Below are 24,735 nucleotides of genomic sequence, written 5' to 3'. Positions count from 1 at the left end.
TTTTTCCCCCTCTCACAGTATACCAGCCTCGACTTGGAACTATTTTTTCTTGGAGAGACACTTTCAAAAAGTAGATTATTTCCTCCTTACCCCCACACTCAGAAAAAAAATAATATGACACTTTAATCGACTAAGGCATGAGGGTATATTTTGTGCAGCTATCTAGTGGATTTAGAACTTGGCCTTCAGCCTTGGTCCTACCACCCACTGAATTCTGGCAAAATTCCAGAACATCACAAGTCTCGTTCTTCTCTATCTTCACATAAGCTGAGAGAAAATCAGCCCTACTGAGTAGTTATCTGGAGATAGGAGGCGGAGGTCCAATTGTAGTATCTAATATTAGAAATAGAGACGCCTCCAATGGTTTTTGGCAGACTGAGCCTAGAAAGAGTGGTTCTGGCTCTCCTGCTCAAACGTCTTAAATAGTTTACATATCTGTTTGATTAATTTGGCTGGAAACATGATTGCAGTTAATGTATTAGGTATAAAAGATTAGAGGAAGATTCTTATCTCAGTTATACCCATTCTTTGGAACAACTTATTCTATCAAATGATGAGTGCTAATAATAATGAACCACTGGCATAATTATTGAATATTCTTTATAAACCACATGCACACCCCAAAATTTAAATATGAATGAAATATACTTCACTAACATTTTATATTCATTCAACATTTTGGCCAAATATTACATTCAAATTTATGATTCTATTTTAAAATGCAAAAAGTAGTATAAACTGATCTAAATTACTTCAAAAGACATTTAAAGTCTGAACAGAGACTCAGGTTTCCCATTTGAAGGTGTTTTTAAATACACTGCTTTTCACAATGATTCCTTTCTCCACCTATTGCCTTTACCTCAGGCTTAAAATTAGAATTTTTGTCTATTTCTTGGCTCTCATTTCATTTCATTCATTCCTTTTGGGATTCCTAAATGATATATAATACTTGTCTTCTTTCATAGAATTTAAGAATCATACAAGTAAAAGTTACTTTACTAAATATTTGACTGGATGCTAACTCACCTGTCACCCCAATTCCTTCTCTACTCTTGAAAATCCTAGGATGCTCACTGTTGGTTGAGGTAACCCATTTTTTATTTTTTTTGCTGGGAAAACCTAATGATCAGAAAGGTTATTCTTATAGTGACTAAAAATATATATATTGGAACTTCTACTCATTGATCTTGGCTCATTTGGTGATTTATCCATTCATTCACACTCATGCATGTGCTCAACAATTATTTAATTATTTACCAAGATTCTACTGTGCGTAGAGGCTATACTAGCTAGCTTAGGGCTCTAGAGCACCACAAAATCAGTCTATTCTTTTATTTACTCCCTCTCCTTTTTACAGTTGGAAAGAGAAATTACATTCGTAAATATAAATATTTACTTTTGCTGACACAGTATATTTTTAAACTCTATTCTGTTTCTGGTCACTCTTGTCCCAAAAAGTCTTTGTATGCGAATACGTCTTTTTAAATGTGCAAACAAATAGGAGGGGGGGGGTTTCACATTTTAAAAAAGGTAAAACCATTACCTCCCACATTTGAACATATGCTTTCTCTTAATATTTCTTTTTCTCTTCATATATTTCAGTGTTAGCATTATGTACTTATATTATCTGAAAACTTTAGATTTTGAAGTCAAGAAAGGACAATTAGGTCAGGATTTCTCCATCTTGTGCTTGTGTGTGTATGTGTGTGTGTATGTGTGTGTGAGTGTGTGTGCATGTGCGTGAGAGAGAGAGAGAGAGAGAGGAACTCAACTTTCCTTTTTGTATTTTTTCATATTAAAGTTTATCTTGCCAAAGAATTATTCTCCCTACCTATATAAAGAGTGCAAATAATTAAACATGATGAACATTCTGCTTACAAATAGAAAAAAAGGGCATGATAAATAATTCACAAAAAGGTGAATGAAAATGTCTAATAAACAAAAATTTAGCCCTCACTTGTTATAAAAATGTAAACTGAAATGTAAATAAAATATATAACCCATCAAATTGCCAAATTTTAGTTGATTTCTTTTCAAATTTTAATTCATTACTTATGATAAGGAAGATACATGCATTTATTTATTACTTGTTTGGGTATGAATAGTTAAAATCTGCAGAAGTCATTTGGCAAATATGGAGGAAGAGTTGAACATTAATAACGTTTCCTGGATTATACTGTAAGGAAATAAATGAGAAATTCAATTAATGATTTATGCACGAAACTGTTCAGTGTTATTTACAGCAACAAAATTTAAAAGTAGATATCCAACAATAGAGAAATGATTAAATGGATCGTAATATGATTTAATGAAACATTATACATTGTCTACCATTTTCAAAAAAATTATTTAATGACATAAAAGACCCCTTCAGTGTAATTTTACATGAAGAAAATAAATATTCAATTGTATCTAGTCTGTAACATTCACAAGTTTAAGAGTTTTTACCTATTTTATTTATAGCTGACTGTCCAAGATGCCTAGAATAGTGCCACACTAGCAAGCATACTGTACATATTTGCTAAATGAAGTAATGAATGGATATGTTTCCACTTAAAAACACACATACAAAATTAAGAAGAAAAAACACCAAAATACTAGAAGTGTCAATTTCTATGTATTGGTGATTACAACACATTTTATTTTTATTTTTAATTGTTTTCAAATTTTCTGTATTTTATAATCAGACAGTATTTACTGAATAAATAGTCTAATCTTCCACCAATAATTCCAACTTTTGGAAATGATCCTTATTTCTACTTCTGTAGTTCTGTTTTGAAGCCATGCTTGATAAAATTTTGAGGCATACTTATATCTGAAAACTTTCAATTATGAAGTCAAGATGAAGGACAATTAGGTCAAGATTTCTCCATCTTGTGCATGCATGTGTGTGTGTGTGTGTGTGTGTGTGTGAAAGAGAGAGAGAGAGAGAGAGAGAGAGAGAGAGAGGAACTCAACTTTCCTTTTTGTATAGTTTATCTTGCCAAAGAATTATTCTCCCGACCTATATAAAGAGTGCAAATAATTAAATTAAAAAGGCATATTTGCCTTTCAAGTGTGTACTTTCTCAACAGGATGGAATCCTTTACAGTATAAGTCACTCTCTCTAATTTAAGCATGCTTTGAAATAATGGTTGAAATGATTTTAAAGCCACCTCCTATCAACTGCATAAGGATGTGAGATCAGCCTGTACCCTTCTATTTTGTTCATGATTTGCTGTAAAATGTGTCTTTTTGGTAGCAAAATACAACATAGATTCATCCTGAAGTTAGGTTGATTGGTTTGTTTCATCTTAGTGATCCTTGCAGTAATTGTCTCTTTTTCTTGATCTCATGATCCAAATATTTGAAAATTAGTTCCAGAATTGTGTCTGTATAATATCAAACTTAACTTTCTCTTCTCTCTAAGATCTATATATTTGAAGGTGAATAAAACATCTGCTCGTCTCCTGAGTAGCACCTGGGTACCAAGTGCAATTGTTGACTAAGTTGCTTTTCCCAGATAACTTTAGAGATGCCTTTCAGTTTGTCATGAAGTTGTTCAGTTAGATTTAGATGTTTAAATACATTTTACATGGCAAGATGCCTTCCCAATTTTCATTTTCTAAATCAGTACTTATTTTGCATTTCCCAGTAAAAAATGATTCTCCTTGATAGTATTAAGACACCTTTGTTCTTGCTTCCTGGGGAAACTGACAATAACACTATTATCTCCTGAGATTATTTTTTAACCTCCCAGCTGAATTTTCTATACCATATTCTACATTTCCACAAAATTGGAGGAATATGTTCTCTTTTAACTTTCTATTTTAAAATGATTTAAGAATTTCAGAGATGTTTAAAAAAATAGTGCAAGTAACTAAATTTCATCTAGCTTCCCTGAATGATCATCCTCTCTCACCTCCACCCCTTTACATCTAAATGTTTCTGTGTGTATTCTGAAGAAGAAGAAGGAGGAGGAGGAGGAGGAAGAAGAGGAGGAGGTTTTCTTATATAACCAGAGTATAGTTATAGAAATCAAGAAATTAGCATTGATACTGATGAAGTTCAGGACACCCTGCCCCTAAATATGGCACCTTGGCAAACTGAATATCTTAAGCTAAAGGAGTTTGAGAAAACTGTAGAGCAGGAAGTTCACTATGATCCTCACTCCCACTCATCTTGCCCTTCTTCTCTGAGAGGAGATAAATCTCTCATGTGAAAGGTACTCTTTCTGTACGAGGAGGAAAGGAGACATTCTTATCACCAGAGACAGGGAATTTGGGGTCCAGAAATCTATACTACTAAATATAAGAAAAAACTAACCCTTATCTTTCTACCATTTACTACTCCTAGCCTAAACCCCTTTGTCTTTTCAATTCATCACCAATTTATTGTTTCTTTGTCTAAAAGGTATAAAAGCTTTCTGCTCTGGTCATTTCATTTTTTCAGGTCTTCGTTTGTTTGTGAAGGTTCCCATGGACATGTAAAAATGAAATAAAAACTGTATGCTTTTCTCTTGTTATTCTGTCTTTGTCAGTTTAATTTTCAGACCCAGCAAGAGACCCTGTGAGGGTCAAAGAAAGCTTTTTTCCTCCCCTAAAATACAATACAATGTTATAGTAAAACTATATAAGTAAAGAACTTATTTAAATGTTACCAGTTATTCTAGTAATGTTATTTATATCAAAGTAATTTTTTTCTGGTCTGGCATCACATATTGCACTTAGTTGCCATATCTCTTTAGTCTCCTTTGTTTTGAAATGATTTCCAGTCTTCCTTTGTCTTTCATGACTTTGACATTTTTGAGGAGTACAGACTAGTTATTCTGTAGTGTGTCTCTCAATTTTGGTTTGTCTGCTATTTCTTCATGATTGAATTCAGGTTATACATTTTTAGCAGGAATACCACAAATGTGATGTTGTGTCCTTCTCAACAGGCACGTGATATCCATTTGTCTCATTATTGGTGAATTAACTTTGATCATTTGGTTAAGGTGTTGTCTGCTAGGTTTCTCTCATAAACTTACTATTTCCCCCTTCATAATTAATAAGTATGTTGTGGAGATATACTTTGAGACTTTGTAAATATTCTCTCTCATCAAATATTCACCCTCTAGTGTTAGTATCCAAAGATGATTTGTGCCTGAATTAAATATTATAATAATTATTTCCACATATGAATTTCTAATTTCATAATTATTCTATATTTGTTAGTTTGCATTTTTTTTTCTGTAAGGATGAGTTTTCCCTTATCCCTCTTTTAATTATTTATTTACTTATATTACAATGGCCTTGTGAATTCTTATAGTCATTTAATTCAATGATTTATAAGCTGTTATTATTTATTTTATGCATGATTTCCTCATTTTGGTCAATGGAAGCCCTTTCAAACTGATTTTAGTTATTTTGACATGTCCTCATTTGAAGTAGGGGGGGCAAATTCTTTTTTTCTGGGCTCGAAGATGTTCCAAAAACATTTTGTATTTTTCCACCCCAAACCTGGCATCAGCCAATTTTCTAAGACTCTCTGTTTCCCTTCATTGTAGAATAATGTTCAGGAACCAAGGTATGGATGCTATGTGTGGCCATTGCTACTGGAGGATCATTGCTTCTAGGTGTTTCATAAGACACACACACACACACACACACACATTATATATACTATATATACATAATATACATATATATATAATGGAGGATCATTGCTTCTAGGTGTTTCATAAGACACACACACATTATATATATATACATATATATACACTATATATATAGTATATACTATATATACAAATATAATCTATATTGTGTATTATATAGTATATATAAATTTTTACTATATAATAGCTATTTCATTTCCTATCTATCATTTATCATCATCTATCTATCATCTATCTATCTATCATCTGTCTATCTTAGTTCATACTGATACCTCTAGTTGAAATTCAACATCAGAGTTCCTTCTCTTCCATAGTTGTAACTCTCTTCTCAGACAGTGGGAAATTTGGCTGGCTGTCTATATTTTGATGTGTTAGAGAAAGCCTGCTTTTCTCCTTGAAAAGCCTGATAGTGTTTTTGGCTACAAATTAAATCATTAAAGGCAAAATAAAGAAGTAGTTGTACATTGTAAAGAGTTAGAGAGAATAGGTAATTCTCTGCATATTTTTCCTTTATTTTCCCCCCAGAAAAACTGTACTCTTCACCCATGGAATTTTAAAGCAGCCGTATAGTTGTGTTATCTTAAAGATTATCTTCAGATGGAGGTCTTACTTCACCAGTGAGGGTCTTTGCCTACTCAGTAGTTGGTGTGAGTCTTTTGCATCAAGTATGTCATGAAGTCAGCAGTGATATACCACAGGCAGGCCAGCAGGAGCCCTCCAGTCCAGGCACGAGTAATAAAGGACACATGTCTGTAACTAACAAAAACCAAAACCAAAAATAAAACCAAATAAAATCGGTCTCATTTATATTATAGCCATGTCTCAGTAAATTTAAACATTTTTGGTGAGAAAATATTCTTCCTTGCTGGGGCAAAATGCTCCTATCTTGTCTTGCTGGTCTATCACCAAGGTTAGTCAAAATGACTCAACTACACTGCATGAAAATGTAGCTGGACTATGCCATTGTCACTATGTTCTTGTGTTTTCAACATTATGATTCATATTTATTTGAATTTCCAGGTGAAGAATTTGATTTTTCCCCCTCCTCAGATTGACCAGATTTAAGACTATAAATAAATCGCTATAATTATTGTTTCTCAAATGGGAATGATGAACAGGCTTTTTTTTTTTTTTAATGAAAAAGAGATTCTTATACATCCTGAACATACATCCTGAACCCAATTTGAGAAGGAATGACTTAAGAAACACATGTTTAATTTTTGAATGTTTATTTATTAGATTATGAATTATCACTTCAAAGAAGTTTCTTTATAACTGATAAAGTATTTTTAAGTTTACCACCAAAATGACAAATAATATACAAAAAATATTCTGTGGACCTTTTAATTCTCCAGAGTACATTTTCAAACCCTGGTTTGAGAAATCCTGAGATAGATTTTGAAATTGTTCTCTTGTCTCATTCAAATAAACATCTCACACATTTTTTTTTTCTAGAGAAGCTATCAGATCTGAGAATACCTACAACAGTCTGAAACATGCTTTTCTCAGCATTTTGCTTTAATCTTTCTCTGGATACCAGACATTCTCATTCTTACAGATTCTGTGATATATTAGTTTTACTGAACAAACACCATTTATGCTTATGTCTTGAGTAGTATCGATTTGAGTTGAAAACATGTCAATTTTGTTAACATCCTTAAATTCCTCTTTCAAAACTATGAAGAGCACTTAAAAAAGATTGGGTCATGATAAAGACCATTTTAGAATAAATGACTATAATTATTAAATTTTAGAAGATATACACTCAGCTAATGGTAAGAAGGAGGTCCAAGTTATGTCTTCACTCTCATTTTAGAAAAGCATTATGTGAAGAATATCTAGAATCTATCCTTCAGATAGGAAACAAAAATTCCAGGTAGAAGATTTCTTACTTTCTATACTATAAATTTGAGAATTAATATTAAAAAGTGATTGACTCAATTCTCTCAAATTTAAACTTTTTTCTTCTTTATGATTTTATAAAAATAGAATTCTTTGAGGCCATCTGGGACCTTTTTTTTTTTTTGGCAACAAAAGCAAAAATGAAGGATTGTTCTATTTATTGACAAAAACTTTATTAACTAGGACTTTAACAGTTTTAGAATTTATTTAATTTGATATTGGTTAGAGATAGAGCTTAATTTTAATATCTATTTAAAATGGATGTATACAGTATAAACTGTAAGATTTTTAACACTTTCGAATGCTACTTAATTAAAAAGTTTTAAAGAGTTTACAACATAGTTTGGATGCCAATGGGTGTTCTTAAACAAACAATCTCTACTACTGCTGATCAACTCTTTCTTTACTTAGTAGTAGCATAAATGTTCTATCACCTGAAGATTTGGTTTCTAACCTAATTCTCTGATTAGCTAGCTTTGTGAGGTTGAGGAATTTACTTAACCTCTCTCAAACTCAATTTAATCTTGGAAAATAAAAATGAGAGTACCCCACCCTGTCCAGTCCACCTCACAATAATATTGAGATTAATGCATTTGAAAGTGCTTTGTTATTTGCAAAGCACTATATAAATTTAAACATTTTTATTATTGAATATGCAAAATATTTTGTGGACCTGTCTATATTTGAATTTACTAAATCCTAAAAATGATTATCTAGAACAGTCTTTCTCAAACTTCAGTGTGTGTTAGAATCATCTGAAGGGGTAGTTAAAACAGTTTGCTGGGCCTATTCCCAGCATTTCTGATTTCATAGATCTGGGGTGGGACCTGAGAATTTGCATTTCCAGCAGGTTCCCAGGAGATGCTGCAATTGCTAGTCTGGGAACCACAGTTTAAGACTCACTAATCTAGAATTCAGGGCTACATTTTCCCACATGTGACAAATACCTAGCAAATAATATCACCTAAAATATTTAAAATAAATAAAATTTACCCCCTTAAGTACTTTCCTTATACTTTTATCCTCAACTTTATCTCCATTGCCAGTAAAATAATAGTCTCATTGAATCAGAATCAAGTGTTCATAATGTGTCATAGTCTGCAGCATACTTTCTGCAGCATAGCTTCTTAGTTCTGATCATGAGACCATTTTCAGCTGAGCAGATTCCATGATTGAGAATGTTTGTCCCAACAGTCAGGCCATCTGAACAGAATAGTGAGTCTGTAAATATGTTGTTTACTTCCTTGGTGTATATGTGAATTTTTAAATTGAAAAGGAAAATCATAAACTTTCAGTCTTTTCCTAAAATTCAAATATTCTTTGAAAGAAGTGATTTAAATCATAGTAGAGGAGACTAGAAGAACTGCACTACTCAAATATAGTTTCCTACTCATTACAAGGAATACATATGTTCTAAGTTATTTTCAGAATATCTTGCCTTTTCACACTTTGAGGAGGCCATATCACCTTAATAAATTGCTGGAAAAATTATGGTAAATGTCTCTGAAAATAACTTACCACTGGAATAGAAATTATTAATGAAGGAAAAATTTTTTAACACCTACAGCACCTGGTATTCCTAGGTGGTCTCCCATCCAAGTACTAACCAATAAAGGAAATTTTTGATAACAAAGGAAAATGAAACATTTCTGAAGCTACGCAAGCGAGAATAGGAACATGTAGAAAAAATCTACTTAGATTGTGTGAGTTTCAAGTTTCATTGACCTTAAAATTAATTTAAATGAATTGAGTGTATTTTCCATGAAATGATCCTGAATGTACTGAGATCAAAATGACTTGGATACTAACTTTTGTTTAAGTTTTCTATTTAAAAACCAGATTCCAAGATCAAGGCTCTAAGGAAGTTGGCTAAATTAGATGATTTCTTTTTCCTCTTTGTATGTATTGTTTACCAGGGACAGATTCCTTCTTAAATTAGACTAGTTCTTTTCATACCTTGTCTTCAGGAAGTATAGTTGGACCAAATAGCAAAAAATATCAGCCAGAGGGTTTATGCACATTGAAACGTATGGCAAAAATAAATAAATAAATTTTGGCTCTTTTTCTAGCTCTGAAGGAAAATCTTTCTTCCGGTTCTCTACCCTGAACATGAATCATCAAAAGGAACTGAAAAAGTGATTGTTGGAAATATTACAAATGTTCCCACAGTATGTGATTGTCTCTTAAAGGTTATATCAAGGTTGTCTGGCACTTCCAAAGTGCATGACCATCTCATACAGACATTATGTAAAACACCTGGAACATAAAAACACATTTAAAAACAAAGACTGGAGAAATGTGAAGTGATTTTTGATCTCATTTCAGGAATTATATTCCTTAGACAAAAGGCTGACACTATCACAATTTGGCCCATACAGAAACACAGCTTTGATTTTGAGAAATCTTGGACTGCAAAGATTAGAATCTGGTAATTCGTCTTTGTTAAACCATTTTTGAAATGATGTTAATTTAGTACTGTACCTATACTACTTTAACCCAGGAGCAGTAGCTATACTGTTGCAATACATTACAATTTCAATTGCAAATGATAAAATTAATTCTTGAAAGAAGATTCTCTCCCCTCCAATTTATGAAATAGAAACTTAGTTATTATAACTCCAAAACCATAATATCCCTAGATTTCTCTTGCTGATGAAACTACCCTTTATTCCAAGGCGTGCAACTCAGTGAAGGTCTGCAGGTGAAAGTCAAGAAATAATATTGAAACCCAGGAGAATGAGCCATATGTGGAATGGCAAGCAGAATTACACAAAAGGTACAAATCAAAGATCCCTGCAGAGTTACAGAGCAGTAGAAGCTGTCCTGTCGCTCAGGTTAAAAAGCAAAAAATGAAACGGAAAAACAAATATCGTCTGCTGTGTGATAATGAAGAAAAAAAGTTATGTAATGGCAGCTGAAGACTGTTTTTATTGTTCTCACTTAGACATTGGGTCCAAGATTCTCAATCTGTTCTTAAATATTTTTCGAAATCAGGTAATTATTAGAACTTGTGACCCCCCGTTAACAAAATGGCAAGATCTACCAGATATCAATCTTTCCTGATGGATTCTTGTTTGAATAGAAAAAAACGGACTCAAAGTTGAGTTTTGCTTAATTTCTTTATGTGACTTTCTAAAATATTTGTAGTACCTCTAGGCACTAATCTGGTGCTAAAATATCTTTGTTTTTTCTTTTCCACAAAGAAATGGTTCCTTTCTATATGTGTGATTAGATATTATGTCTTATGACATATCATTTGGAATCTCACAGTTTGAACATATGTCTGCTATTCCTCTTCTTGGAATCTCTTTCTTTTCCAAGTAATTTCTTTTTTAGTTTGGATTAAATGTGCTATTGCCTGGTTGACAAACCAAATGACTTAGAAAGGCATGTTTCTTGATTACTACATGAAGATGGATAACTGATTCATGCATTTGTATTCTGCTTTTGATAATGTCAAAGGCCCATTTTTCACTTCCCTCTCCCTGCACTAATGATGATGGCCATTTACTTTCTCTACTTAGAATTAACCTTCAAGGTAGTTTATTAGGGGAATCAGAGCTACCCATTAATGAGGCGGTATTGATTAAGTCACAACTTAATGGTTTAGGGCCTTAAATTCAGTTATTTGATTGGTAAAATTTTGGTTTAAATCCTTGGTTACATGGTTACTTGTGTTAATCTGTTACTTGTGTTAACTGTTTTGTTTTTCGTGGGTGTTAGTAGACACCCACGAAAAACAAAACAGTTCAAAAGTTGGTATTTAATGCTCTGTCAGTAGACTCAAATTTTGCCATGTGGGTCATTAATATTCTAAACATCTATTACATCAAATGTAAATGATATCATTATATCTATTCTGAACTCACTCTGTACTTCCTATTTCTGTCTATTTTTCTGTCTGCACTAAATTGGCTTGATAGATACACCTCTATTCTCTCACATTTAAATTAAATCCCGTAATTGCAAAATTTAAAATTAGGCCTGTCTTATTTTTTACTTTAAATGTCAGATTCTTGGGAAGACACTGGCCTAATGGGCCTGTTAGTAATTACGCACTCAATCAATCAATACAAATTTCACCTTGTTTTTATTGTGTCAGATTAGTTCAGAATATTAGAACTTCTCCCCTTATTTGAAGTCTGATAGCCCTTGTGAGGTGTTTAGTATTGATCTGTGCTTTATTCACCTTCTTCTTGTGGCATTTGAGAGGGACTACCAAGTAGCAATTAGATCACAATCCCTAAATTGTGGTAAGAATGGATTAGGTGTTCACCAATTACTGTTCTGATAACAATTCTCAAAGGGCGGGGCTCATCTTGTGAGGTTTTCTCAGATCCTGCCAATCACTGTCAGGAGCTTTTAAATAGAAACACTTTTCAACACTTTGGAAGCTCCTGAAAAAAGACATACATTTTTTCTTTTGTTGTCTCTTTAGGTTTCTTTCTGCTAATGACTGCTGCCAAGATGTATAAATGGAATGGTTCAGTTAAGAGAAGAATCTATCTGAGGTTTGAAAAGTTTCCTGCCCCATGACAATTTTACTCTCATTTTGTGATTGAGTTGGGACAGAAAATACAAGATAAGGAAGCAGAGGCTCTTTTTCAGCTATTACAGTTGAACCACCAGAGAGTAGCTGATTCCTTAGGACAACTTCCCTGACTGACTTATGACTCGAGATTCAGAAACTCAAGCACTTTGGAAAAGAGAATTTAGACCTGCTGAGATTAAATATGAATGTCTGGAATTCATAAGGAAAGATCACATTTGGCCTCTATAATTTATTGAAATGGATAATAAAATGAATTCTGGAATAAGTACCTATATTTTGGAATTTGCAAAGAACTGAGGTTATCATATTAATATCTATGAAAGGTAAAGAACTAGTCCTAGATTGGAGGAACTGTCCTGGTTTAACACCACAAAGAACTCTTCTATGTCCAGGGAAAACCAGAACAGTTACTTGGTCACCCAAGAAAGGGATATGAGAATAGTAGAGACATTTTTCATTCTCTTTTTTTCATTGGGCTTCCTTTGAATTATGTATTCAGATATGTGCATTAAAGACTCTATTATTGTATGTTTATAAGTATAGCCATGCATGTTATATATATTCAGTGATTTTTAAAAATGGTTTGGTAGATGTATCAATGGAGAAGAAAGGAGGTACAGAATATTCAAAACTGTGGATTCCAATAGCCACTTTAATGGGTGAAATGGAACAGTTCTCATTCATAGGAGGTTTTTGAAATGTAAGTCAAGGCATATTTAAATAGAGGTTCACTAATATTACCACATTTATGCTTAGACACATACTTATTACCTTAAAATCAGTGTTGTGTAATCTGACCCACTAATGGACAAAGGCAGGTGTGATTTTGTCTTGAGAAATCCACAGAGTTATTCGCCTTGAGAGTTCATTTTATATTTCTATTGACATGAATGATAGGTAGCAATGTTTACAAAAGTTGGCATATATGCAGAAACCAAGATGGGAATTTGAATCTCTCTGGAATTTTTCTCAGATCAATTTAATAAAATATTTATGAAGATAGTTTTTCTGTGGAGATCTTGATTGGGCTGAATTGAGTCAATGCACTGTATGGTTATAATACCAGAGGAACTGAGCAATCAATCGTGGGGAAGTATGGTAGCACTGATATGCAGGGTCTAAATAGCTAGGACTCAGAAGTAAAACTTGCTTAAGATGGTATTTTATGTGATGCTGTTAGCATAAGCATAGTGGGTGGTAGGCTTTCAAATTCATGTGAATTATGATATTCCTAAAAGGAGGAGAATTTTCAAATACCTATTTTAAAAGTGGAGAAGAAAGAATTGGAGAGTTGAAGAAGAAAGATTCTTTAGTACAGTAGACTGCTTATGCTATTTCCATATACAAATTCATTCCATCTATTTAATTTTTATTTTACATTAGCCTTTGTCATCAAATAACAGATTAGTAGTAACTCAAAAAAATGCAAAGGCATAACAAAAGAAAGATTTTAACTAGTGCCATAACAAAAATAAAAATATTATTAGTGCTGTTAAAGAGGCTCTGATGCCAGTTGGTGAGATTAGGAAAGGTTTTACTGAAGACATAGCTGATGAGATAAACCCTGAAGGGTGGGTAAACTATCAGTGGAAAAATGGGGAGAATATTTTGGCCAAAGGAAATGGTATTAGCAAAATCCCTGGTTTGGAAGAGCACAAGGAAGAATAAGCAATCCAATTTTCTGAAACGTAGGATAAAGGTAGCAGAAAAATGAGATACAAAATTAGAAAGATAGGATAGATTTATAATAAGATCTTATGTGACAGAATGAAGAAGTGGTATAGTAGGAAATGGAGGAAATCTGATAGATTTTAAGAAAGAAAGTGGCATAATTGGCATCTTGATAAAAATACAATTCTGATAGAGGTGTTAAGGCTGCATCGAAGAAGGAAAAACTGTATGTAGGGAGATTAGTTCAGCAGCTCTTATGAGGGTCAAAAAATCAGATATGAAAGGTTGATTGAGAATGGAGGAAAGCTTTAGATCATGGTCAGAAGATCACTGATGGCAGACTCTATAGCACTTGGCATCTTATGGCTTATAGGGTGGAGGAAAAAGAGTTGAAAGATAATTCTGAATTTTGTACATGGGCGAATGGAAGATGGACTGCTGGTTCAAATGAATAGAAGTAATAGGGGAAATAATAGATTTTTTAGAGGGAGATAGATGTTGAACTAGTTGAATTTGAAAGGACAGTGAGTTGGTCAAGGGTAGCTATCCTGAGAGCAGCTGAGGAGTCTACTGTGAAGTCTACTGAGGACTCTACTATTTTTTCTGAGCAAAGACCAATTAAGGAAAATAAAAAAAAAAAATTTGTAAGGGAATATATACATACATATAAATATATAAAAATATATTTGCAACTAAAATATTTTTAAACATTCTTTTGCCATTTATCTATTATTGCTGGAGGGGTTTTATTTGTTTTTGACAATTTTTTTTATTACATAAAGGAGACCACATATTTTGTGGATGATGAAAACTGGTAGTGTAGGTACAGGGATCTGGAAAATTTGGAAGTGTAAAGTTAATTTGGCATGAAAATTTAGCCTCGACCTGACTCTAAATATCAGCCCATTAGAAGAGACCAGGGTGCCGGTTAAAGTACAGAAGGGATGGCACCATCAAGGCTGATGACTGAGGGAAGGAGGCTCTTTATTGTTGGCAGAACATGTGACAGCATGGAAGGAGCTTGTGGACTCAAAATACTATATAAAAGAATTACTCCACTTTTCAACTACTAATGAATATATTATCAAGAGGGGACATACATGTTGTATCACTTTTCAGAGAGGGGAGCATGTATGAGCTCCTACTGAAATCTTTACTCCAGGTTCTGTTTCTCTTCCATGTCTTTGCAACATACTATCTAATAACTTCTAAGTGAAACCCTAAATACATCCTCACCAGCAGTCAGCTCTGTTTGTAGCTAAGACATACAGCAGTGGCGTGTTTTCTAGCTCTGCTAGTGGCTGTGGTAAATAGTAGAACTCTTGGCTAGATAACTATATTAGGAAGGATAGGCTAGTACATGCTTCAGTAACAAATATACCATATAATCTCAATAGTTTAATATAACAAAGCCTAGTGAAGGGCACCAGTGTTTCTTCCTCAAGCAGTGACTCAGAGATCCAGGTTCACTTCATTTTGTGCCTCCACCATCTGAACACATGGCTTCCAAAGGGGCCACCAAAGGAAAAAAGAGATTCAGAGGAGGTACGGTGCTTTGAACTGTCACAGCCTTGACATGATTTGTGTCACTTCTACATATAGTCTTTTGGGAACCAGAACTAGTCCTCTAATTTTAATCTAACTATAAGAGAGGATGGGGAATGTAGAGAACCATATGGATATTTGAAAAGTAAGTGTTTCTGCCATGATCCAACCTTCTAGTCACACAAAATATCTCCTTGTTCCTTCCATCCCACTCGTAGAACAAACTCAATCCCTCCTCAAGGAGATGATCTAAAATTTGTTCAATTACTGAGTCCAAATCAAAGTACAGGAACTCTGTACTCATGATAGCTTCCAAATTAGGTCTATTTGTGTCTTTACTTTTTCCAGAGTTCCATGAACTTGAAAGACAAATTATATCTGCCCCAAACACAATCGAATACCCTAATTAGAAAAAGGAAAGGATTAGAAACAGTCCACAGTCCTTGGCTCATAGCGAATCTGAAATACCACCGCACAGATAAGGTGAAGGCCCCTACCTTGACAGGGTGGGGGCGGGCAGGGAATGGGTGGGAATTTCCTTAATTAGGTCATAATTCTGCTCTATTCATTTGTCTATTGTTCTCAGTCGTCCCAGGTGAAGTGGATGCTGAGGAATGCACCCTCTTTAACTTTAGCACCTTTTTCTCAGCTGACTTCCTGCTCTTAGAAGGCTGGGGTCCAAGAAGTTGTTTTAAGTCTTGAGCAAACAAATTTTTCAACCAGTCGTGTGGTTTCTTAGACAATGAAGTCTATTTACAAACTTAATAGGTTTCAAATTTGTTTGTTTTCAGTAAGTTTGATGTTCCAGATGCCCACCCTCAATTTTTGTTTAAGATAATGTCCTTTAATCTTTTTTATGTCTTTGCTCCTAACACCTTTCTCTCTTGATGTTATAGTGGCTACCTTGAAGCTATTAGGCTTGAATTAAATGGCCACATCCTTAATTTGATTTTTGCAATGAATCACTTTTTTAACTCAGAATGTTTGCAGTATCACAAATTAGAGGCTATACATGTGTTCTGATATAGGTTTGGGAAGAGAAAATGTTAAAATCATTCACATCCATGGTTCTCAGTGCCTTCCAGGAGAGATTGTCAATATCTGGATAAATGGATGGTGCTAGTGCTACTGATATCTAGTGGATCTAGTGGATAGAGGCCAGGGAAGCTGCTAAACATTCCACAATGCACAGGGCAGCCCCCCACAACAAAGGATTATCTGATCCAAGATGTCGAGAGTTTCAGTGTCAAAAGTGAGAACCCCATCTCCCAATGTGCATCGACATATTCCAGGACTTCCCACTTTTGGTTATTCCAAAATTTTTCAACAGTTTTTAGTTAATTTGAGAGCTAGTCACTTCTGTCGAATTTCTTTAGAATATCTAGGATTGATATTCTGGGATGTAAAACCAATATTCAACGATAGTTTACCATCTTGGAGAAAATCAACTATGTTTATTTTACATATTTTGATATAAATATATGATATGTGTCCTTTACACAATTCTAAGCCCATAGTGTCTACCTAACAATATTTCAGAATAAGTTATTTCCAGTGTTTTTGCCATAAAATTCTAGAAATATAATTGACAAAATACAATAGAGATTATAGGCAAAAGTAAATTAAAAAAGTGTCTATAGTTTACATGTGAGGTAATATTAAAATTGGATTGCTGGGAAGTTATTGACTGACATTTTCACATGTTTCCCCCCCGCCCCGCCCTTTCTTTAAATGGTTTAGAGCAACTGATAATTAATATTTACTTTAAGAGTTAATATTGTTATGAAAGGTTAACTTGATTTTAGAGTTTACTACTTACTGACAAACACTGGAAAAAGTCTATAAAATGAACTTTTTAAATACTAAGTTATTGCTCAGAATTACTAGTCTTATCTGCAAAAGAATGTTTTTTGAATTAAAGGATTTATGTAATCTTGGTCTTCTCATCCATTATCAATACATTTTTCATTTGTATTGTTATGTCTGTTTCCTTCTGGTGCTCATCTTAGCTCTAGAGAAAAAGAATGCTTGAAGAAAATGCCCCTTGGGTAATTTCTCTGCTCCCTAAAGCACATGTCTACATAATAACCACAAACTTACATTGCTCAATAAATATAAGGAGGGTTTATTACAATCTGCTACATTTCTGCACTCCCTAAGCCTTATTTCCATTTTGTCTTCTGTGACAGTTTTAGATTCAAAGCACATGGATCACTTGTTTTAAATGATATACTTATTTTTGCAGAGAAAGAAAAGCAGCCAAAAATTAGAGAAACTGTTCAATTTCTTATAATTAGGAAAGTCACAAGTAGAATGCCAGCTTGTTCGCCTTGTCCTTTGCCCTAACATCAAACTGTTCTATATCTTTTTTGTAGTTATGAGTAATACCCCAAATATTTTACAGCACACTGATGAGTCACAAAATATAGGACCTATAAATACTTTTGTTCTAGAGAAACAATGAAGCTATCTATTCTTTCACATTTGCCCACCTTATATGCAGTTTTATTTAAGGTTAAACTTTTTTTTAAATCTTTTTTTCCTAGTTTAAACATTTAATCTCCAGTACAAGTTATGTTTTCTAGTAAACTGTTTCATTTGATTTGATGCTTCATAAATGTATCTAAATCTAGCCCATCATGCGCTGCTAGCTACACCTAATCACAGACACAAGTCTGAATTACTCCATTCCTATTTAAAGAAAAAGAACAAAAAGTAAGAATGGCAGATGTGTTTATAATTAATATCCTACTGGGTTAATCAGCAGGTCCCTGGGAATCCTATGAGACTTTCGATGTATTCAGAAAATCACTGCCTTGATCTATATACTGCTTTTTAATATACATACAACTGTTAACATTTTTGGAAATGTGATCCTTGCAAATAAGGTGGTAAATAACATTAAGTCACAGACTTGTCTCTTTGAATAACCTAATTCCATGCTTGATTTCAAATATTTCAGTGAGGCATGTTTAGAATGTATAGCCAATACTATGTTCAAGTGTTGCAGTTTGCTAACATTGCATTCAAAATTTCTTTTAGGTATTTGGAACTATTTGAAGTACGACTCTTCTAAAACTAACTACAAACAAGGTAGGCTTTTTTGAAATGAATATTTCAGAATTGTTGAATTGTTGAGTACTTGTGAATGTGAGGACTTAAGAATCATGGTGATTCATTGCAGGGGGAAGATGGGAGAAGGGGTAATTTATAGGAAAAACTTAGGCTTTAGAGTGAGACAACCCTGAGCTGCAGCCTCAGTCTCCAATTGTGCAACTCCCCCAATTACCTAAGAACACTGCTTTCCAGTTACCTTATCTACAAATGTGGAATAAAAATATCTCTGTCCTAGGGTTTGAGGTGTTAAACACGATGGGGCAGTGCTTGGGACATTAAAAAACACTAAATTTAAAAGTTCAGTCTCATAGGAAATATGGAACTCTAATTGCAAAGACACTGTACTACATAAAAAGCTAAGATTTAGTTATATTGTGGTTTGCATTTCAGTTTGGGAGTTAATGTATTCAGGTATGTGCCTGGCACATGGTGGATACTCAATAAATGTTGAATGAGAAAATGCTGGCTTAAACAGAAATCTTAAAATTTAACTAGGAATTTAGTAAGAAAAAAAAAAATGGAAAGAGGTTCATCATCTCTTTCCTGACTATCTTTAGATCAGGATTGATGCAGTATTTCCTGTAAGCAGGATACACTACGTGAGCATTTTAGGTTTATTGTTCTTTGATAATTACGTTTCAAGTACTTTCATTTTGTATTTGACTACTCAGGAATTACCTTCTCCACGACCTAGTTTTCCCTTGAAAATGATAACATTAACAGTTTCTGAGTCAGAAAATGGCATCATCTCCATCTCTGAGGGGGGATCAGAGGTGTGGGAAGGTGAAGGTTTGGGTGCTTACGTCCTGCCATGTGTTGGAATGAGGCATGGCGCTGAGCATCCCTATGTGCTTCCCTAGCAAATACATCCATCTATGCCAGAGGTATATTAAATAGCAAATAAAAAAAATCACTACAGATTGAGAGACTGAAGAAGAAAGCAAAATGGGTTAAAATTTTAGTACTTTAAATTTCATTTCCCTCCAGTTTTCTTAAAGAGGGGCTGCATAGTTTTATTTTGTACTGGGCCTCAGAAATTATGCAGCTTGGTCAGATACATGTGGCTGAATCTTTAGATGCTTAGTGATTCAGCATGACCTACCTGCACCTTCCTCTCTGGCTGCATCTGGTAGAATGTGTCTTCTTCACACTGCTTTCCTGTCTTGCTGACCTTCTGTCTGTTTCTTTAACATGTTTCTTTCTGTTTACTACCTCTTTAACATGTTTCTTTCTGTTTACTACCTTACATTATACTTGCTGTTGCGGTTGCTTGCTGTATACCTTTCCTCTGTCTTGTCCTTTCTTAGCCAAAGTACCACTCCTTTAGACAGTCCCCTCTAAGCACTCTAGCTGAAGGAGCCCTTCTCCCATAGCAGTCAGTTTCTATCACATCTCCCTTTTATTTCCCTTGTAAAACTTAACCCCTATTTTCTTATTTATTTATTGGCTATATTTGCTCAATCAAATGTAAAATTCCATGAAGAGATAGCATGTTTGTATCATTCAAAGTGATACCTATAGACAAGTGAAAAGGTTCTAGTTCATAGTAGGTACACAATAATTTCTTGCTAAGTAAATACATGCCATTTATTCATCCTGCAAAATTATGAAAGATCAGATCTGACAAAATACTAGGATTTAAAAGTAAAGTTAATATGGCTCTTCTAGAAGCCTTTAATTCAGTTGGGAAGATGGAAGCAGATATACAATTAGAGATAGTACATAATAACTTGAATGTTCAAAATTAATGCTAATCGATTTAAATTAATGTTACAAAATACCATATATTTGTGTGTGTGTGTGTGTGGCAACACAATAGAGTGGTTTGGAAAAGTTTAGGGCACACAAGTCTGCATAAAATACAGTTTCTGTATGGTAGCATTCATAGCAAGGGGGGAAGATACTTAGGGAGGATAGCCGATGAGAGTCTTAACTGAGGGGCGTGAATCACAAGTTTAAATGTAGCAAAATGGTTAAGAAGGCTTAGTTTCCAAAAGTACATTCAGGAAGTCAGAAAAGAACAAGTAAATTGATCTCCAAGAAAGAAAATAAGGCTTCCTGGCAGTATGAGAATTAGCTCAGTTGCAAAAGATCCTTACTTGTCCCCAGGCCATAGGTGTATGTTTTTCTAGGTCAGTGCCTCCTGAAATTGCACCAAGATAAGCCTTGAATTCAACCTCCTCAAACTCCATGATCCATCTGTTGATCCTATTGTAAACTCTTTGCATTAGAATTTATTTTTGCCTTTTTGGAGTTGCTTATTCAGACATTTTATTGTCTCTTTGGTCCTGAGTCTTCTTCCTATCAAAGATGTTCCCTTTAGTTACCTGTAAATCTATAGCATCCATAGGTCCACAAGTCTTGAGGCCCTGAATCTCTACCCTAGCAACACCACCAAATTTCTTTTTATTCCAAGAGAGTAGCAGTTACATCCAAAAGCTTGGCCAAGACATGAAGGTGTGGATAGGCAATTATTTTGAAATTACCAGGTTGGATTTTAGCTTCAGTTTGTTGCAGCAGACAAATAACAAATTTTAGAAGAAATGGTCTACAATCCAGAATTTTGGAATCACACAACCAATAAATTGGGTTATGGCCACTGAGTCCAGGGAAAAAACGAATAAACAAAAAGAAAACACATACTCTGTTTTGGCTTTAGGCATTTCCTTAGATCAATTTCCCTAGAAGTATAGCGCCTCCTAACACAATGCTTAAAACTAGGAAAGAGAGTTATATGTTCAGGAGAAATCTCTACATAAGTGATAGTGGATGGTAGGAAAAGGGAAAAAAACTAAGAAAAACTAAGCAAAACTAAGCAGGTGTCCAACTTTAGCCACATCCCACGGGGAAGCACTGGTGAGTCAGAAAGTCTGTCCTGCCTTGAGGAACGAGGCTTTTTGTACTCCCATTAGTTTCTTATTGACTCAGGGTCATCCAACATGGCGATGTTTCTCTCAGGTACCTAAACTTAGGTGATTCCAAGACCATGTGGGGTTATCTGTCTGAAGAGGCTGAAGATATGAGCTGTTATCAGGGAGCACTAACAGCAGTAGGAAAAAAGGATCTCTTTATATCTGAGAGGGCCACCAAAAATATCTGCAAGGGATGTCTAGGTGGTAAAAGTAGATATAGATGTAGATAAGTAATTACAGCTAGAGAGCAGACTCTTCACAATCTCTGGTAGTTAGTTGTCAATTTCAGAAGAGCCAGAATACAAGATAGAGCAGGGACCATGTACATATTAAATTTTATAGAGAATCCAAGGAAAATGAACTAATGGGCTAGGGCAGGTAGATATTGGAAAACTTGAAGACCCACAGATATATTTGTAGGCACTAATTGCAATACCTTAAGAAGGAAAAGGGTAGTAAGAAATTGAGGCAAGGGAGTAAGACATTCATAGGATTAGTCCTCAATTATTCATTAATGTATTTGAGCACAAATTTATGGAGTAAAAACATATTTGAAATTGCTGTGATCTCATGGGATCACATGGCATTTTACTATAAGCAGGAAATTTAGGTTTGATTTTCATCTTATTGCATACACTATTCATCACTTACATGTATATCATGACATTTCAAAATCTCTTTGAATGTAAGAACTGTGAGAAGATACACACAGAAAAAGTTCACTCCTGAGAACAACAAAGGAGTTCATTTCAGAAAATTTTGGCTGTATGTGAGCTGTGTAAAATATTTAATATTAAGACAAAATCACCACTCATTGGATGAGGAACAAGATATTCCTTTGTAGCAGCTATTCAAATCAACCATTAGAGAAATGGCTTTATTAGAACTTTTGGAAAAAGAAGATTAAATTGTCATAGACAAAGAGGCAAATTTAAAGAATGGAGCAGAAGAACATATATCTTTTGATTGTTTGATAGTAGTCTTGACAGGTATTTGTAATACTAAATACACTAAAGGCATTGTGTTTTTGAAAGAGGATGCACACTTTGGATTCAGGCTGAGTTGATTTTAAATTGTAGCATGGCTACAATTTATGATTTATGATCTTGAGTAAGTTACTTAAACTCTGAGTTCATTTCCCTCATCTTCTCAATGACCCTTGACAAAATTTTATGAGGATAAACAGTGACATATATATATAGTAACTGACATATAGTTAGAAATTGTTAGAACTCTTTCTCCCGCTTCCCAATACTTGAGGTCTTTTCTCTTTGATCTACACAGAGCATGCCATTTTTTTGCTCTAAATTCCATTCTCTTATGGCAGAAGGTGTACTGAAGTCTCCACCATGGAACTTGTGGCTATCAAGTGGTGGATGAGCGAGGCTAGTTTCCACAGCAGTCCTGGATGGTGTGTGAGTGGCTGAGCAAATGAGGGAGCAAGTGGATCAAGAACACCCAAAGTTTAAAGATATAATAAAAAGCATTATGATTCCCAAAAAGATATAATAAAGAGCCCAACAAATATCCATAGATTCTTACATAATACGTTTCTTAAATACATAATAGAGTCATAATGTTAAAGTAAAAAAAAATAGATTTATATGTTATATAGAGTTTTCTTTTTCCCTTGAGATCTGAAGTATAGGATATAATTTCTAATTATATCTTGCCATTTACACACAATCTTCAACAATTTATTTCCAGTATTTTGTACAGAGTCCTTAATCTTATATTTTTTCTTCATAATTGAACCACTGGGCTTAAATCTATTAAGAGTCTGATTGGGGTTAAGCTGTGCCATAATGGGAATGCTTAATGATTTCATCTTTGTTTCAACTGTATTAAGCTTATGAGACCTATGATTTTTATCACTATTATCAGCATTTTCAATGTTCATTTTCCATTCATTTTGGAAAAATAATAAGGGCAAAGAGCAAAAAATATTCAAATAATTACATCAAGCCTGCTCTGACAGACAAAGATGGCATGACTGCCCAAACAGAACTCTTGGCTGTCAGGCGGTGCCACCACACATTAGTGCAAAATGTTCGTTGATCTGCTGATATATGAAAGTCTGAATTTGGCATACAAAAGGCACTTTGGAATGTCGATGTATAATGCATGAAAGTGTTGGCTGTTCAGAAGCTGAAAATATGAAAGTCAGGGACAGCCTGTATGTATATGAACAAAGAAAAGAAGACAGATATAGTAAACCATGTCTGACTTTGTCCTGTAGGTGTTAAGGAAGACTTCCAAATGGAGGTGGCTTTGAGCGTAGTCCTTCGAGGTGAGTGGATTTGGATCAGGGATTGACCCAAAGTATAAATGTGCACCCATCTTGGAACTGTCAAAGAACATGGTGTGTACAGGAAGGAAGACTGCAGAACATAGAATGTGGGAAGAAACGTGAGAGAATTAGAATTTGAAGAGCCCTGCATGCTACGTCAGGGAGTTTGTACTTTATTTTGTAGGTCGGAAGGTCTTTAATGGTTTTGAAAATGAATCAAAAAGTTAGGTGATTTCAATTTAGAAATCCAGATTTTATTCTTTTCTTAAGAGAGAACAACACTGAGCCTCTGTTCCTATGAGGCAATACTTGACTGGAACAGATTTGCTGCTGCCTTTTTTTATACATAGGGCTTCTGCTCTCTCTCTTTCTTTTTCCCCTGGGCAGGCTTCACTCATCTAAATGACCTGCCTGGATCTGGTAGGCATTTAAATGTATGTGATGGGGGACCATTAGAGGCTTGCAAAGAAAAGAATGATCAGAGAAATCCTTTTGAAAATTTTATCATAAATTGGATACTGTGTTAGGCTCTATACAATAGAAATATGGGTCTGAGAACCACAAGGAAGATAGAGTTGGTTTGCTTGAGAGAGAAGGAGAGAAAAAGAGGTAGAGACAGAGACAGAGACAGAGACAGACAGGCAGACAGACAGAGATAGAGAAACACTAGGAGATTATTTAGAAATTCTAAGTGAGAGGAGAAGATCTGAGTATCTTCGTATTTTTGTGAATTCCACAGCACTAGACTTATTGCCTTGCATGTAATAGGTACTCGATAAATGTTTGTTGAATTAACATATATGCTGATAAACATTTATTCACTTTTTGAACTTTTTCATGCAGTCTTTGGGCCTTAGTTCATCACTTACTAAGTGCAAGTAACTAAATAGAATTCAGGGACAGCTCCAAGTAAAGACTGACGCTAGATTTTGTTTAAATTGTTTTCAATATTTGATGTGGTACACAGACTGATGTATTATTGAATCTTCTCTATTTTCAAATTCTGAGTTAATTTGGCAGAATATTGCTTTCAAAGTCGATTGTATTGAATATGTGAGTATTAATGAAACCATTTACTTTATATTACTACTTTTAATTGTTTTATAAA

General features: G+C 34.2%; 1 long non-coding RNA gene across 1 annotated transcript in view; it reads left to right on the top strand.

Annotated features, from left to right (window-relative positions):
• Positions 1–24,735, top strand: part of LOC120612518 (uncharacterized) — a 534,137-nt gene that overhangs the window by 328,638 nt on the left and 180,764 nt on the right. The window contains exons 9-11 of the long non-coding RNA XR_005655466.1: positions 18,351–18,401; positions 22,665–22,748; positions 23,577–23,627. This is a non-coding gene — a long non-coding RNA (uncharacterized LOC120612518). The remainder of the gene's footprint in view (positions 1–18,350; positions 18,402–22,664; positions 22,749–23,576; positions 23,628–24,735) is intronic.

The sequence above is a fragment of the Pteropus medius genome, unplaced genomic scaffold, assembly GCF_902729225.1.
Source record: "Pteropus medius unplaced genomic scaffold, Ma_sr-lr_union100, whole genome shotgun sequence".
Classification (NCBI taxonomy): Eukaryota; Metazoa; Chordata; class Mammalia; order Chiroptera; family Pteropodidae; genus Pteropus; species Pteropus medius.
The sequence above is the reverse complement of the archived record's forward strand: the minus strand, read 5'-3'. Positions and strand labels throughout refer to the sequence as shown.